The sequence below is a fragment of the Mastomys coucha genome, unplaced genomic scaffold (genome assembly GCF_008632895.1).
Source record: "Mastomys coucha isolate ucsf_1 unplaced genomic scaffold, UCSF_Mcou_1 pScaffold15, whole genome shotgun sequence".
NCBI lineage: Eukaryota > Metazoa > Chordata > Mammalia > Rodentia > Muridae > Mastomys > Mastomys coucha.
The window spans coordinates 73,823,457-73,829,711 of record NW_022196897.1 but is presented as its reverse complement, the minus strand read 5'-3'; positions in this window follow the sequence as shown (position 1 = coordinate 73,829,711).

The window sequence follows — 6,255 nt, the reverse complement described above, 5'->3', positions numbered from 1 at the left end:
GTATTAGAGTTCCTAGGGGTGGATCTTCCTCTGATTATTGTGGTACTGGCTGCAGAGTTTACACCCAAGGTCTGCTCAGGGCACTTGCCCAGATCTAAAGACAATATTTTCTTCATTTATATTTCAAATGTTTTATAGAGACTGAAGGAAAGACCATCCAGATACTGTCCCACCGGGTGATCCATCCCATATATCTTAACATTTAAACTAGGAATATAGGGGGCTGGAGAGATGGCTCAGCAGTTAAGAGCAATGACTGCTCTTCTGAAGGTCCTGAGATTAAATCCCAGCAACCACATGTTGCCTCACAACCACCTATAATGAGATCTGACACCCTCTTCTGGTGTGTCTGAAGACAGTTACAGTGTACTTAGATATAATAATAAATAAATCTATTTTCTTCAGAGTGAGTTTCAGGCCAGCCAGAGATATACAGAGAAACCTTGTCTTGAAAAACCAAAAAAGAAAAAAAAAACTAGGGGCCGGGCGGTGGTGGCGCACGCCTTTAATCCCAGCACTTGGGAGGCAGAGGCAGGTGGATTTCTGAGTTCGAGGCCAGCCTGGTCTACAGAGTGAGTTCCAGGACAGCCAGGACTGAGAACTCACAGAGATACCCTGTCTTGAAAAACCAAAAAAAAAAAAAAAACTAGGAATATAGAATGAATGCCACTAACAGGCGGCTACAAATAAGGAAGGAAACTGAGGCATCAGGAATTAAGTAACAGGTTTTTTAAATTTTTTATTTTATATATATGAGAATACTGTAGCTGTCTTCAGACAAACCAGAAATGGGAATCAGATCCCATTACAGATGGTTGTGAACCACCATGAGGTTGCTGGGAATTGAACTCAGGACCTCTGGAAGAACAGTCAGTAGTGCTCTTACCCACTGAGCCATCTCACCAGCCCCAGAATTCTTATATCACTGAAGTATATAAATTGATCATGCTTCCAGAGGGCAGTGCTGCTTGTCTTACATCTGTATTTTCACTTAAGGATATGCATATACATTCAACATGATTCTCACTAAGTCTTGATATAACAATGCACGATGTTGTATAGCAGCTTTAATTAAAGCTACAAAATGCTGTAAGTCCACCAAAAAGAAATGTAGAACTCAACACCTCAGTATTAAGAAAACAAATGATCTAGTAAGATTTTGTAAAACCCATGAGTGTATATTTCTAGGATATTAGTATGATTTACAGATAGATGCATGAAAAACATTCAACACTTTAGTCATTAAAGGAGAATATATGACAACACATTGTGATGTCACTTTTTTTCCTTTTTGAATTACTACCATCAAAAAGATAAAAGGCAGAGCAGGGGAGGGTTTTGTTGTGGAGGACATTCTATCAGTTAAAAACATATTCAAATCCCACCACCTATGCAAGGTTCCTCACAATTGATGTAGGCAGATCTTGTTGCTTCTGGCCTCGTTTTGTACTCAAGTGCACAAAACCACCCACAAACATGCAAGCATACCCACATAATAACTTAAGAAATGACCAGAGGTTTTTACCAGATGACTCAGCAGATAAAGATATTTGTTGCTCAAGTTTTGTGACCTGAGTTCCTAGAGCACATAGAAGTGTAGAAGTAGAAATTCAAGTCCACAAAGTTGTCCTCTGATTGCTTCGTTCATGATACAAACATCATTCAAACATCAATAATACTGTAAATTTAAAAATGAGTGAACATGAAAGGAAATGGTTGGATTAGAGGATAAATGAAATGTTGAGAATTTGTGAAAGAAATAAATTAGATTAGCTATCACATAAAATGTGTGAGTTCCTCAAATGATGAAAATAAGAATATCATATTTTATCAATTGTACCATCAATTAAGTGACCTACAGGTATCAAAGCAGTATTCTTATGAGATGCTTGAACAGTGATGTTCATGTTGGCATAATTTGTAATGCTCAGAGTATTTCATAAATCTAAGTATCCTTTAGCAATAAGTGAATAGAGAAAAACTTGATTCAGCTATGGTAAAAAAAAAAAAAAGTCTTGTCATATGTGGCAAAGTGGGAAATGTGGATATTGAATTAGGAGATAGAATCTAGTTTCAGATTATGAAAAGAATATGATCATTCTGAATAGCATGATCCACAAATCCAAAAAAAACATTTGAGAAATGATGAGTACAGGTCTTAGAGGGGCAATAGAGTTAAAAGTCTGGCAACAAATACTCAAGCAGAGGCCTTTAGATTCCCTTGGGGCAAATTACAGAAACTAAATATGATAGAGCTTTTCTTAAGTGTTTGAATTCAGGTTTGATGTTACCATACCAACAGAATAACTTGTAGGTGAGTAGAAGGATGTTTGTTGTTGTTTGCTCATTTGTTTGTTTTGTTTTGTAAAATGGAAATAGTAACATGTAAGTCATGCTAACTTTGTAAAACATAAGCACAGATAAGGAAAATGCATAATCATACACGTTCGAATGAGAAGACTCACAAGAGAAACCAATCAAGACTATATCTGTGTATCTTTGATTTTCACTGCCTAACAATGTTGCCTTCATGCTTTGCTATCAAGAGTCTTTTGAACTTGTATTGCTTTAGGGTGCTTTCTGATTTATTAAGTAAGCATTCTATATAAAATGAGATTTCAGAAATATAAGCAATTTCAAAATGAAGGATATTTACTTCTCATTATAGTAATGTTCTGCAATCACCTTTAATCCCACCACTTGGGAGGCAGAGGCAGGCATATATCTGAGTTCAATGCCAGCCTGGTCTACAGAGTAAATTCCAGGACAGCCAGGGCTACACAGAGAAACCCTGTCTCAAAAAAAAAAAAAAAATGAGAAGACTGTTCTGTAAACATAAAAAAAAAAAAAACCACATCTTTACAGAATGCAACGACTAGCTTATAACTAGATTTGAGAAATAATATAGTAGAGCATGTGTCTTTATAACATATTGAAGCATATTTTGGGTATATGCCCAGGAGTGTTATACCTGAGTCCTTGGGTAGTATTATGTCCAATTTACTGAGGAACAATGAGATTGATTTCCAGAGTGATTGTACCACCTTGCAATCCCAGCAGCATTGGAGGAGTGTTCCTCTTTCTTCACATCTTTTCCAGCATCTGCTGTCACTTGAGTTTTTTGATCTTAGCCATTCTGACTGGTGTGAGGTGGAATCTCAGGGTCATTTTCATTTGAATTTCCCTGATGACTAAGTTTGAACATTTCTCTTTTTTTATTACAGTATCTTTTTCTATTAAATTAAATTATTTTTTACACTCCATATTCCATTCATCACCCACCCAACCACCCTCTGAATGTTCCACATCACACTCCTCCTCCCCACCTCACTCCTGTCTCCACTTGGATACCTCCACCCACCACCCCACCTGACCTCTAAACTCCGTGGGGCCTCAAGTCTCTTGAAGGTTAGATGCATCATCTCTGAATGAACACAGACCCAGAAGTCTTCTACTGTATGTATGTTGGGGGCCTCATACCAGCTGGTGTATGCTGTCTATTTAATGGTCCAGTGTTTTAGAGATCTCAGGGGTCCAGTTTAATTGAGACTGCTGGTCCTCCTACAGGATCACCCTTCTCAGTCTTCCTTAATTCAACAACATTGTTCAGCTGCTTGTGTCTATTGATTGTGTGGAAATATCTGCATCTGACTCTTTCAGCTGCTTGTTGGGTCTTTCAGAGGGCAATCATGATAGGTCCCTTTTTGTGAGTGCTCCATAGCCTCAGTAATAGTGGCAGGTCTTGGGACCTCCCCTTGAGCTAGATCCCATTTTGGCTGGACCTTCTTTTCCTTAGGATCCTCTCCATTTCCACCCCTGTAATTCTTTCAGACAGGAAAAATTATGGGTCACAGATGTGGCTGTAGGATGGCAACACCATCCCTCACTTGATGCCTTGTCTTCCTACTGGAGGTGGGCTCTACAAATTCCCTCTCCCTACTGTCAGATATTTCATCTAAGGTCTCTCCCTTTGATTCCTGAGAGTCTCTTACCTCCCAAATCTGTGGTGCCCTGAGGTTGCCTATTTTCATTCTTTCTGGTGACCCTCTGGACTTCAGTCCTTTTCCCTCACACAGTACCAGATCAGGTTCTTCGATGCCCATCCCCATTCCCCATCTACTTATCCTTCCAGATCCCTCCCTCCTTCCCCACTTGTGATTTTCTTTCCTCTTTCAAGTGGGACCGAGGCATACTCACTTGGGCACTTCAGCTTGTTGACTTTTTTTGAATTCTGTGGGCTGTGTCTTGGGTATTCTGTAGGTTTTTTGTTTGTTTGTTTGTTTGTTTGTTTGTTTTGCTAATGTCCACTTGTTAGTGAGTACATATCATGCATGCCTTTTTGGGTCTGAGTTACCTCACTCAGGATGATATTTTCTAGTTCAACCCATTTGCCAGCAAAACTCAGGGTGCCCTTGTTCTTAATAGCTGAATAGTATTCCATTGTGTAAATGAACCACATTTTCTGTATCCATTCTTCTGTCGTGGGACATCTAGATTATTTCCAGCTTCTGGCTACCACAAATAAGGCTGCTATGAACATAGTGGAATGTGTGCCCTTGTGGTGTGGTGTGGCATCTTTTGGGAACATTCCCAAGAGTGGTATACCTGGGTCTTCAGGTAGATGTATTTCTAATTTTCTGATGAATCTACAGATTGATTTCCAGAGTAGTTGTACCATTTTGCAATCCCATCAGCAATGGAGGAGTATCCCTCTTTCTCCACATCTTCTCCAACATGTATTGTCACCTGAGGTTTTGATCTTAGCCATTCAGATTGGTGTAAGGTGAAATCTCATGGTCATTTTGATTTGCATTTCTCTGATCACTAAGGACTTTGAACATTTCTTTAGGTGCTTTTCAGTCATTTTAGATTCTTCAGTTGTGAATTCTCAGTTTAGTGCTATACCCCATTTTTTGATTGGGTTGTTTGTTTCTTTGTTTGTTTTGGTGATTAACTTCTTGAGTCCTTTATATATTTTGTATATTACCCCTCAGGTGTGAGGTTACTGAAGATTTTTTTCCCAATCTGTAGGTTACCTATTTGTTTTATTGACTATGTCCTTTGCCTTACAGATGCTTCTTGATCTTAAAGCATGAGCCATTGGAGTTATGTTTAGGAAATTTCCCCCTGTGCCAGTGAGTTCAAGACTATTTCCCACTTTCTCTTCTATTATATTCAGTGTATATGGTTTTATGTTGAGGTCCTTGATCCACTTGGACTTGATCCAGCTTTGTACAAGGTGACAAATATGGGTCTATTTTCATTTTTCTACATACAGACAGCCAGTTAGACCAGCACAATTTAGTAATGATGCTTTCTTTTTTCCACTGTATATTTTTGGCATTTTTGTCAAAGATCAAGTGACCAAAAGTGTGTGGTTTTATTTATGGGTCTTCAATTAGATTCCATTGATCAACGTGTCTGTCTCTGTACCAATACCATGCAGGTTTTATCACTATTGCTCTGTAGTAAAGCTTGAGGTCAGGGATAGTGATTCCCCCAGCCATTGTTTTATTGTTAAGAATTGTTTTTGCTATTCTGGGTTTTTTGCCTTTCCAGATGAATTTGAGAATTCTCTCTATGTCTTTGAAGAATGTTGTTGGGATTTTGATGGGGATTGCATTGAATCCATAGAATGCCTTTGGTAGGAGAGCAACTTTTACTATGTTAACTCTGCCAATCCATGAGCATGGGAGATCTCTCCATTTTCTGAGATCTTCACTTTCTCGAGATACTTGAACTTATTGTCATATAGGTCTTTTACTTGTTTGGTTAGAGTTACCCCAAGATATTTTATATTATTTGTGTCTCTTGTAAAGGGAGTTGTTTCCATAATATAAAGAGGAAGGCTACTGATTTATTTGAGTTAATGTTATATCTAGCCACTTTGCTAAAGTTGTTTATCAGTTTGAGAAGTTCTCTGTTAGAATTTTTGAGGTCACTAATGTATAATGTCATATCATCTGCAAGTAGTGATACCTTCATTTCCCCTTTACCAATTTGTTTCTCCTTAATCTCTTTTTTGTTGTCTTATTGTTCTAGCTAGCACTTTTAATACTATATTGAATAAATATGGAGAGAATGGGCATCCTTGTCTTGTCTCTGATTTCTGTGGGATTGCTTCAAGTATGTATCCATTTAATTTCGTACTGGCTGTTAGTTTGCAGTAAATTGTTTTTATGTTTAGGTATGGGCCTTGAATTCCTGATCTGTATAATACTTTTAACATGAAGGGGTGTTGTATTTTGTCAAATG